The 12,650-nt window shown below is 30.5% G+C and overlaps 1 long non-coding RNA gene across 1 annotated transcript; it reads right to left on the reverse strand.

Moving 5' to 3' along the window:
* Window positions 1-1,103: 1,103 nt before the first annotated feature.
* LOC131998161 (uncharacterized) lies at window positions 1,104-8,051 on the reverse strand. Its single transcript, XR_009398620.1, has 2 exons — window positions 7,917-8,051; window positions 1,104-1,723 (listed from the first exon to the last, which is right to left on the reverse strand). It is a non-coding gene; the product is annotated as an uncharacterized LOC131998161 (long non-coding RNA).
* Window positions 8,052-12,650: the final 4,599 nt, after the last annotated feature.

The raw sequence follows: 12,650 nt of genomic DNA on the forward strand, positions 1-12,650 counted from the left end.
AATTTTTTTGCTTCAAACACTTGCAAGCTTTGCCATGTATGTTGCGTGAAGTCAAACTAAAATTTGAAATAACGTTTTTTTTTTTGGGGGGGGGGGGGGGGGGGTTTAAGTTGAGTTGGTGTGTGAGTTTTTTTAGATTTTTTTTTTTTTTCAAATAGGAAACACTATTTCGTTATGGTTTTTTCTCGTTTTCAGTTCAACGAAATCGAAGTTTTTTTTTTATATAAACTCGAAATGTGTTGGTCTCTCACACACAGATGTGTTGGGATGCAGTTTTTTAAAAATAAGTGAATTTTTTTTTTTTGTTATAAAAAACTCACGTTCTGTGGTAAAGTATTTTTTTAGCGCACCAAAAAAAAATTTATTATTATAATTTTTTTTTTTTTATTTTATTATGGTGTTGTAATAATAATAATTGTTGTTGCTGTAGTTGCTGTTCAGCTGGCAAACAATTTGAATCATATGTTGTTGGTGTTTTGTTAGTTAGCTGGTTGCTTGGTTGGCTGGGTAGGTAGGTTGGTAGGTAGGTAGGCAGATTGAACGTCGTCAGCTTTGCTGTTTATGTGGGTTTAGGAGGTCTGTTTTGGTTTCTGGTTTTTATCAGCTGGTCAAAATGAAGTTTGCTGGTGGCTCTCTGGGCCAATTTTTGCTGCTGCTCAAATGCTGTTGTTAAGATTCCAATTCTTGTAAAGCAGTCAAAACAATTTTTTTTTTATATAAATTTTAAGAGTTTTTGGGGAGTTTATGTTTTTAAAGTAGTTTTTTTTTTTATTAAAAAATATTTTGTATTTTATTTTTATTAAAATTATGTATTATTTTGTATATTGAGGTAGTTATGTTCCTATTTTGTTGTTTTAAAAAAAATATGCTGAGTTGTTTTACTTTACGCGGTAGTTTTTTGTTTTGTTTTTTCAAGCTTTAAGGTTGGCGTTTGTGGCTTGTGGTTGATGTTGTTGTTGTATAAAATAGTTTCTTTCTTATAAAACAATCTATTATAGTTTTAAAATTTTATTTTCCAAAATTTCGCTTTCTTATTTTTAGAAGATTTTGTTTTTCAACACTTTATGATTTTTAAAATTTTTTTTTGTATTTTTGAAAAAAAATATTTTTTTATCCTTCACTGTAGTTCAATGTTTTCCTACACTGTAGTTCAAATATTTTCCGATATAGTTTTTAATATTATTCAATACACTGTAGTTCAAATATTTTCCGATATTGTTTTTAATATTATTCAATACACTGTAGTTCAAATAGTTTCTCACTTTGTTTTTTTTTTTTTTAATTTTGGATACACTGTTGTTCAAAAGTTTTCCAAACTTTTTAAGACTTTTCAATTTTCTTTTTATTCACAGTAGGCCAAATATATACTGGTTTTCTTCCTATATCCTTCTTAAATTTTCAATTTTGGAAGCTTTCTTTTGAATGGGGATTTAAAGCAATCTGTTGTTGTTTTTTTTTTAATCACAATTTCTATTCTACAAATTATATATTTTATATATAATTTGTTTTTGTTTTGGAACTTTTAAAGTTGCTTTAGTTATTTGTTTGCGGTTATTTTTGTGTTTTGATTTTAGTTTTTTTTTTGTTTTGTTTTCTATTTTTATTCATCACATTTATTATTTCTTAGTTTTGGAAAGTATATAAATTTTTCGTTTTTAATTTTCTACAAAAATTTTTGTCAGCACTTGTTTTTTGAGGTATTTTTTATTTCTTCTCGTTTTATCTGAAAAGAAAACACAAAAGAGTGGGGATTAGTAAGATGTAAGATATTAAAAAAAGGAAAATTATTATAATTATATAAATATATTAACAGCGCATATTTTTGTTGAAAAGTGCAAACATGCATTCCAACAAAATTTGAATAAGTTTCGAGTAATTTACAGTTTTATTTCATAATTAAATGCAATTTTTCTTGGAATTATTAATTTTTAAAATTTAGTAAATTTTTCTTACAATTCATAAATTTTTCCTAAATATTAAGAAATTTTTCCTAAAATTTAAGAAAATTTTTACTAAAATTTAATAACATTTTCCTAAAACTCAATAAAATAAATATATATGATAAAAATATACTAAAAGCGCATAGTTTTGTTTAAAAGTGCAAACATCTATTCTAGCAAAACGTGAAGAAGATTCAGGTAATTTAAAGTTTCATTTCATAATTATATGCAATATTTCTTGAAATTAGTTAAATAAATAAATTTTAAAATTTAGTAAATTTTTCTTACAATTCATAAGTTTTTCCTAATATAAAAAAAAATTTTCCTAAAATTCAATAAAATAATTATATATGATAAAAATATATTAAAAGCGCATAGTTTTGTTTAAAAGTGCAAAAGTGCATTTTAAAAAAAATGTTTATCATTTTCAAGTAATTTATAAGTTTCATGCAATATTTCTTGGAATTATAAATTTTTAAAATTTTTAAATTTTATTTAGTAAAATTTTCTTACAATTCATAAATTTTTCCTAAAATTTAAGAAAATTTTCCTAAAATTTCAGAAATTTTTCTTTAAATTTAATAAAACTTTCCTAAAATTCAATAAAATAAATATATATATGATAAAAATATATTAAAAGCGCATATTTTTGATTAAAAGTGCAAACATCCATTCTAAAAAATTTGAACAAGTTTCAAGTAATTTACAGCATCAATTCATAATTATATGCAATTTTTCTTGAAATTATTTAAATTAATAATTTTTAAAATTTAGTAAATTTTTCTTACAATTCATAAATTTTTCATAAAATTTAAGAAATTTTTCTATCTATTTAATACAATTTTCCTAAAATTCAATAAAATAAATATATATGATAAAAATATATTAAAAGCGCATAATTTTGATTAAAAGTGCATTCTAAAATTTTTTTATAAGTTTCAAGTAATTTACAGTTTCAATTGATAATTATATGCAATTTTTCTTGGAATTATTAATTTTTAAAATTTAGTAAAATTTTCTTACAATTCATAAATTTTTCCCAAAATTTAATAACATTGTCCTAAAATTCAATAAAATAAATATATATGATAAAAATATATTAAAAGCGCATATTTTTGTTTAAAAGTGCAAACATCCATTCGAACAAAATGTTATTCACATTTGTTAGAATGGATGTTTTCAAGTTTCAATAAATTTACACTTTTATTTCATAATTTTGCAATTTTTCTTGAAATTAATGAAATTAATAATTTTTTAAAATTTAGTAAATTTTTCTTACAATTCATAAGTTTTTGTTTAAAGTTAATAATTTTTTCCTAAAAATTTATAAAATTTTACTACATTTTAATAAAATTTTACTAAAATTGAATAAAATTTTCCTAAAATTAATAAATTTTTCTTACAAACTATAAATATTTCTTATAAAAAATAATCTCAAAATTTATAAATGTTCCGGCTTAATTTGAGTTTATGGGTGAAAAAAATTAAAAATTTTAATTTAATTCAATAACCCCCCAAAATGATTTCAGAAACAGTAAAACGTTTGTGATAGTAAAGCCAAAAAAATGTTTTCAATTAAAAAAATTAAAAAAAAAAAAAAACAATTAAGAGCGTGATAAGTTCGGCCGGGCCTAATTTTATATACCCTCCACCATGGATCGCATGTGTCGAGTTCTTTCCGAGGTATTTCTTTTTAGGCAAACAGGGAATAAATGATAAGAATTTATCCACTATTGGAGATATAACAAGTAATATGAATTGAATGTTGAAGACCGCAGTAGTAGTCATTCTGTAATATTTCAGTCCATTCGGATAAGAATTGCGCCTTATAGGGGCTCAAGAAGCATAATCGGCAGATCGGTTCATATGGGAGCTGTATGAGGCTATAGATAGATTAAGACCATATTGGACATGTATGTTGAAGGTCATGGGAGAAGCCGTTGTACAAAATTTCAGCAAAGTCGAATAAGAACTGCGGCCTCTAGAGGCATAAGAAGTCAAGATCCCATATCGGTTTATATGGCAGCTATATCAGACTATGGACTGATATTAACCATACTCAGCACAGTTGTTGGAAGTAATAATTTAACATCTAATGAAAAATTTCAGCCAAATCTGATGAGAATTGCGCCTTCTAAAGGATGCATGATCGCGATTTCACCCTTTGCCAGAGCGCTCATCAGATTGCAATGCCACCAAAAGTTTACATGCTTCCACCTACTCATTAATAAGTGAGTCGTGCATTGGTAGAAGCATGCCTTTTTATTTTCTAGACGACTTCCTTGCTTCCATTGCATACAAATGCCATTTGGAGGCTGTATTGACGGCTTTGAAAAAATTGTGAAATAAACTGATATACGCCCTAACCGACAAAAAAACTTGACAATTAAGAATTTTTTATTGAATTAATTAATTTTTCCAAAAATTTAGACATGTTACAATGTGATTAATTTGATTTAAATTCTTCAAATGTAATATTTACATTTTTCTTCAAATTTAATAAATTGTTCCTAAATTGAATACATTTTCCTGTTTGATTCGAGTTTATGAAAAAAAAAAATATATATGTATTTATTTGATCATTTATTAACACCCAAAGGGAAGAGAGATAGACCCATTGATAAGTACACCGATTCACTCAGAATCACTTTCTGGTTCGATTTAGCTATGTCCCTCTGTCTGTCTGTCTGTCCATGTTAATTTGTGTACAAACTACAGGTCGCAATTTCCATCCGATTGTCTTCAAATTTGGAACAGGCATGTTTTTCGTTCTAGAGACGAAGCCTATTGAAATTGGAAAAAATCGGATCAGATCTGGATATAGCTCCCATATATATGTTCATCCGATTTTCAGTTATAATGCAATAAAATAGTCTTTTGCTAACCGATTTTCTTGAAATTTAGCAGGAAGGATTTTCTCTTGATTTCCAACATTACTGGTGAATTTCATGGAAATCGGATCAGAATTAGATATAGCTCCCATATAAATGTTCGTCCGATTTTCAGAAATATTGCAATAAAGTGCTCATTTGTTAACCGATTCTGTCGAAATTTTGCAGGAAGGATTTGCTTATGACTCTCAATATTACTGGTGAATTTCAGGGAAATCGGTTCAGAATTAGATATAGCTCCCATATATACGTTCGTCAGATTTTGGGTAATTTGCCATAATTTTGTCATTTGTCAATCGTAGTTTTTACAGTTTGAACATATTTGCTCGCCGAGGTCCATCAAAATTGGAAATAGCTCCCACATTGTTCTCATAGGGTAGGTGTAGGGTATTATACAGTCGGTGCCGCCCGACTTTTGCCCTTCCTTACTGGTTTTTATTTAATTTTTAGAATTTTTTTTAATTATGATAATTTTTAATTTTGATTTTTTTGTTTAGAAAATGTTTTTTGCGTTTTTAGTTTTATTCAATTTTTAATTTATTTTTATTCAATTTTTAATTTATTTTTATTTTATTTTTAATTTATTTTTATTTTATTTTTAATTTATTTTTTTTTTAATTTGGTTTTTTTTGTTTAGAAAATGTTTTTTGCGATTTAATTTTATTCAATTTTAAACTTATTTTTATTTAATTTTAATTTAGTTTTTTTTTTAATTTTGATTATTTTGCTTATAAAATATTTTTTGCAATTGATTTTTATTTAATTTTTTTTTTTAATAAATTTTTTTTTTCTTTTCTTTGCTTAGTTTTTGTTAGAAAATATTTTTTTTTTCTATTTTTGATTATTTTATTTTTTATGCTTAACTTTTATTTATGTTTTCTGTTTAATAATTCAAATATTAGTATTTACATTTTTTTAATGTTTTCATTTTTTATCTAAACACTCAATAATTTTGTTTGATTTTTCACTTTTCGTTTTTCTTTGCTTATTGCAAATGCAAATTTTGCCCATGAACATGCCACTAAGGAACAGAGGCAAACTTCTCACATATCAATGAGTGCAGTCCAATTCAAGTTTTAAGCTCAATGATAAGGGGTCGCCTTTTTATAGCCTAGTCCGACACCTCACAAATATTGCTACCATTAGAAGGGGAAAACCACCGCTGAAATGTTTTTATGTAATGGTCTTGCCAGGATTCGAACCCACGCGTTCAGAGTCAGAGGCGGTGGCCTCTTTTGCATTGTTTTCTTTGCTTATTAATTCCATAGAATTTCATTGTTTCTGGTTTTTTTTTTTCAACCAAAAATTATTCTAATGAGGTGATAAAACATTTCGTTAAATTTGTTCTTAATTCATAAAAAATGTTTTTCATTAGATTACTATGTTTTCCTAGAACATTTGTTTTTTTTTTAATCCAAATAATCCAATGCCACACAAAATTTTCTCACTTAATTTTATAGGTGGTTCTGAGTAAAACTAGCATGCAAATGTTTTTAAACAAATCAAAAAAAGAAAAAAAAAAAACACATATGTATAACTGGGGTTTGGTTCTTATCAGCAATCCCGGGTGTTTTATGAAATTCATCATCACCAGCATTATCATCGCCAGCATGGGCACCCTGGTTTAGTATTAAGAAATCTCTTTGGGTTTGAGACAAGCTTGAGACGGTTTGTTTTTTTTTTTTTTTTTTTTTTGTTTGTCTGGGTCTGGTTACATTTTTCCCCATTTTTGTAGATAAATTTTGTAGGAGATACGTGTGTTTTTTCTTGTTTTCTTTTTCTGAATAAATTGGAAAGTCTTGCTGACGAAAGTTAAGTAAAGTAATTAATCATGATTCTGTTTGAATGCATTTTTCTCAGAGCTTTACTTTATCACCAAAAATCCTGTTAGTTTGCTTGGAACTATCACTCACTCACTCACTTACACACACACACACACATACACACAGGCACACACACTGCACTCTCTCAGTAGCTTACAATTAAGGGGTCTCTTGTCATAATAATCATAACTATTATTAATTTTTCCTTACTTTTATTATTATAGTTAATAATGTATATAAAAATTTAATGCATATTTAATTTTTATTTCACTTGCTTTGATTTGTGTGTGTTCTGTTCTTTTTTTTTACTGTTTGCTGTAAATTTTTTCCTCTTTCTGGTTTCAGTATTTCTTATTTTTTTTTTTTGAGTTGTTGGCAGCTGATAATTTTTGTTCTTTTCACATTCTAGTTGTTGTTGTTGGTGGGTTTTTTTCCTGCACTTTTTTCCTCGGCTCTGACGTACAAGTTCTTATATATACAATAAAATAAATTAATGTACCAATAATAGATTTTTTTTATTTTGCAAAAATTTTATATAATTTACTTTTTGTGAAAAAAAAAAATTTTAACACCTAGGAATTTAAAGAAAAAAAAAATCCAAAAAATCACTGTTTCTTGCTTTCAAATAGTTTTTCTAAGGTTTTCAAAATATTCCTAGCTTATAAACTATTTTACACAATTGCTGCTGTTGCTGCTGATGTTGTTAAGTGGTGGTCTTTTTTTTCACCAAAGTACATTAAAATATCCACTTATACATAAGCAGCAATATGCCCTGTGTAGTTTACATGGCAAAGGCAAGGCATTTCAGTAAACACAAACACAAACACAATTTTATTTCAATTTTTCTGTTTAGTTTTTTTTTTTTTGACGTTTCTTATTTTACAAAAAACTAAAAAAAATGCACCCATAAGCTTTTAGTGGTTGTAGTTGTTGTTGTAGTTTTTTCTGGTTATTTCACAGCTGTTTCTTTTAAGCGATTTGTTTTGTGATGCAGTTTTGTTGCTATTGCTGCTGCTAAACGCTCGTGTTGTAGTTTTTTTTTTGTTTTTCATTTTAAACAATTTTTTTTTTTGTTTTCCAAACACTTGGGCATTAGTTGTGGCTTTTCTCATGATTATTGTAATTTTTGTTTAAAATTAAATCAATTAATAAATATACCTATTTGGTGCATATATAGAACTTGGACACTAAACCAATTTTATAAGCCTTGAAAATTGCACTTTTTTCTTAAAATTTCTCTTATAATTATTTTATTTAATTACTTTTTTCCTAATTCTTGTTGCTGATTGGATTTGAGAATTGATTGCAGTTTTGCTTTTTTTCAATTGCAGTTAATTTTTTTTTCTACTTCTGTTACTGTTTCTGTTAGTGCTGTGTGTTGTCTACAGCTTGACTGCTTGAAAACGAATAAAATCATGATCAAGGCATTGAGTGTAGTCAACTGCATATAGCCAAACACAAGAGGGCGAATGTGAGAGTGGTGGCATGCAGAGTCACAACTTATTCTCTTTCACAAATAAACAGCAACTGCAGCGGCAGCAGCAGCAGCAATGTTTGTATACAAAATTCTCTGCCATGATGGGGCGATACAAAAACAAAATGAAGAAGAGTAACAACAAAAGCAACAATACCACAATACCAGCTGAATAATACAAAATTCGCTCACTCATACTTGAGCACACGAAATAAAAGTAGAGGCAAAGAAGAACATAAACAAGAAAAGCGTGTAAAGTTTGGCCGGAACGAATCTTGTATACCCTGCAATATGGACAGTCAAGTAAAGTATCTCGTTATAGGCATAACAAAGTATAATTGATAAGAATTACTATGCTTTTGGAGCTACATCTGCGGTAAAAATAAAAGCACCAATTCAAGGTTTTACAAGCCATTTATATTTTTATTTCTAACAATTCGTTTAAGTTAAAGCCTTACAAATCGGTGAAATTTAACGAGGGCTGACAACATAAAAAAAAATTAAAACAAACAAGCAGTGGAAATAATGGCAACTCATATAACGAATTGGCCAAACATTATAATTATATTGATAAACAAGTAAAAGCGTGCTAAGTTCGTCCTGGCCGAATCTTATATAGCCTCCACCATGGATCTCATTTGTCGAGTTCTTTTCCTGGCATCTCTTCTTAGGCAAAAAAATTAAATAAGAAAAGATTTGCTCTGCTATTAGAGCGATACCAAGATATGGTCCAGTTTGGACCACAATTAAATTATATGTTGGAGACCTGTGTAAAATGTCAACCAATTCGAATAAAAATTGCGCCCTTTGGGGGCACAAGAAGTAAAATAGAGAGATCGATTTATATGGGAGCTGTATTGGGCTATAGACCGATTTAGACCATAATAAACACGTATGTTGATGGTCATGAGAGGATCCATCGTACAAAATTTCAGGCAAATCGTATAATAATTACGACCTCAAGAGGCTCAAGAAGTCAAGATCCCAGATCGGTTTATATGGCAGCTATATCGGGTTATGATCCGATTTGAACCTTAGTTGAAACAGTTGTTGAAAGTAAGAATAAAATACATCATGCAAAATTTCAGCTAAATCGGATGAGAATTGCGCTCTCTAGAGGCGCAGCTATATCAGGTTATGGACCGATTGGGACCATACTTCTCGCAGTTGTTGGAAGTGATATCAAAACACTATGTGCAAATTGTTAGTCAAATCGGAAGAGAACTGCGCTCTTTAGAGGCTCAAGAAGTCAAGCCCCAAGATCAGTTTATATGGCAGCTGTATCAGGTTATGGACAGATTACGACCATATTTCTCACAGTTGTTGGAAGTGATGTCAAAACACTATGTGCGAAATTTCAGTCAAATCGGATGAGAATTGCGCCCTCTAGAGGCTCAAGAAGTCAAGACCCATGATGGGTTTATATGGCAGCTATATCAAAAAAAGGACCAATTTGGCCCATATACAATCATAACCGACTTACACTAATAAGAAGTATTTGTGCAAAATTTGAAGCAGTTAGCTCTACTCCTTCTTAGACACATATTTCGAGGTGTTACAAACAGAATGACGAAATTAGTATACCCCCATCCTATGGTGGAGGGTATAAAAATCACTTGAACTGATCGATTTTAAGGACTTTTTAACACATTTCACTCCGCTTTATTGGAATATAAATTCATGGCAAAGTCATAATTCAAAGATATCAACTTCGTTGACCACCTTATGACACTTTTTGAATTTTCTGCAAACCACATTTAACTTTTTTTACTAACCACCGCAGGATTGGGGTACATTTATTTTGTCATTCCGTTTGCAATACATCGAAATATCCATTTCTGACCCTATAAAGTATATATATTCCTGATCGTCGTAAAAATCTAAGATCTAGCCATGTCCGTCCGTCTGTCTGTTGAAATCACGCTACAGGCTTTAATAATAGAGATATTGAGCTGAAACTTTGCACAGAGTCTGAAAGAGATGGGCTACATCGGACTTTATCTTGATATAGCGCCCATATAGACCGATGCGCCGATTTAGTGTCTTAGGCCCTTAAAAGGCACATTTATTATCCGATTTTGCTGAAATTTGGGACAGTGAGTTGAGTAAGGCCCTTCGACATATTTCTTCAATTTGGCCCAGATAGGTCAAGATTTGGATATAGCTGCCATATAGACAGATCCTCCGATTTAGGGTCTTAGGCCCTTAAAAGCCACATTTATTATCCGATGTCGCCGAAATTTTGGTCAGTGAATTGTGTTAGGCTCTTCAATATCTTTCCCCAATTTGGCCCAATCGGTCTAGATTTGGATATAGCTGCCATATAGACGGATCTCTCGATTTAAGGTCTTGGGTTCATAAAAGGCGTATTTATTGTCCAATTTTGCCAAAATTTGGGAGAGTTAGTTGTGTTAGGCTCTTCGACATATTTCTGTTATTTAGCCCAGATCGGTCCAGATTTGTATATAGTTGCCATATAGACAGATCTCTCGGTTTAAGGTCTTGGGCCTATTTATTGCGCATTTATTGTCCGATTTCGCCGAAATTTGGGTCGGTGAGTTGTGTTAGGCCTTTCAACATTCTTCTCAATTTGGATCAGATCGATGCAGATTTGGGTATAGCTGTCGTATAGACCGATCGCTCGATTTAAGGGCCCGTAAAAGGCGCATATATTTGTAGGCGCGGAATTTGTAACAGGGAGTTGTTTTAGGCTCTTCATCATCTTTCCCCCCAAACTGTCCCAGATCGTTCTAGATGTGAATATAGCTGTCATATAGACAGATCTGTCAATTTAGGGTTTTGGGCCCATAAAAGTCACAAATATAATCGGATTTCTCTGAAATTTGACACAGTGACTTATGATAGGTTTTTCGACATCCTTGTCGTATATGGCTCAGATCGGTCTATATATTTGAATATATATAGACCGAATCGGTCTATATATTTTTTGAACAAAAAAAAAATATGTATGCCCTCTATTCTATGGTATTGGGTATAAATATACAATTTCGACCGATCGTCCAAACCCTTAAAATTGCAAGTAAATCCTACCAAGTTTGGTAGAAAAAGCCCCAAACGTCAACGCTGCCCTGGAGTAAACGGCTTATAGTTATTGCTTTTTCTGCTATATTTTTTAGACCTCTTTATGGTTCTTTGATACGTTATAGAGAAGTTCGTTTGTGCTTTATGTGGCCGCAGATCTATATTTCGAAGTGTTACAAACGGAAAGATTAGTTGAGTATACTTCCATCTTAGGTGGCGGGTATTGATAAATATTACCCTCTCTCTCTGTGCTATGAATACAATTTCCAAACAAATCATTTACACACTCAAATGCAAACCTACAACAGACGTCAGAATCATCTGTTTTACTCCCTCCCCCCTTCCAGAAAACAATTAGTCAAAATACACATACCAAAACAAAATTTTTATTTGAATGCAATTCAATGGGCATGCAGAGCAAAATTGCCAAATTTACAATAACAACACAAGCAATAAGCAGAAGTAGCAACAGCACAGTCATACTGCACAGAGAGAGAGAGAGAGTAAGAGAATAACTTAAGCTGCTCCAACCATGGTCCCCCTCACTACAATTATTTTAGTTGCATACCCATCTGAGTGTACATATATATATATATATATGTTATGCTGTGTGTGAGTTCAGTTGTGTTTCATACAATGCCAGTAGGAAATTTAATGAAGTTAGATCAAGTAGAATGGAACATATGACGTTAAGAATAGGATTTATGATTTTATAATTAACACAAGAAGAAACAAGATTAAAAAGAACAAGTAAGTTCGGCCTGGCCGAATCTTGGGATGGTTCCCAAGAATTCTGCTAAAAATGTATATAAAATAAATTTAGTTGAAGGGCATAATTCTATTCTTCATGCTAAACTTCTGTCAAACTAGCTAAAATTCTAAAATGCTTCTAGGGACCGAACAAGCGAATGTTTTACATGGGATCAATATCAGGTTATAGAGTGATTTGGACCGTATTTGGCACAGTTTGGAGCCATGTGTTTTGGGGTACGCCCTAAAGCGCCCCCTAAACTGAACTTCATTTCTGTTGGAAGAAAATAACGAATTTGCCCTTAAAACACCCTCCAAATCGTTCATGTTTACCGGCCATGGCAATGGGAAAGGGATTTTGAAGTGTAGCACGAATTTGATATCCATATTTGAGTCGAAATGTCTGAGGTGCCATCCCTCCCCTAAAAAGCAATTACCCTAAAGGTTTGGAGGGATACGAAAGCCCACTGTTTCAAATTTATTCGAAAACGGATGAAAAATGCTCCTTTTATAGGCTCAATGCCCTATATGGGGAGATCGGTCTATTCGCCTGCTATATCCAAATATGATCTGATGTGGACCACGTTTAACAAGAAGTGGTATAGGTATACTTAAACTCACTGTGCCAAATTTCATCGAAATCGGATGAAAAATGCTTATCTTATGAGTTAAATTCTCTATAGCGGAAGATCGGTCTACGTGGCAGCTATATCCAAATATGGTCCGATCT

The sequence above is a fragment of the Stomoxys calcitrans genome, chromosome 5 (genome assembly GCF_963082655.1).
Source record: "Stomoxys calcitrans chromosome 5, idStoCalc2.1, whole genome shotgun sequence".
Lineage (NCBI taxonomy): Eukaryota > Metazoa > Arthropoda > Insecta > Diptera > Muscidae > Stomoxys > Stomoxys calcitrans.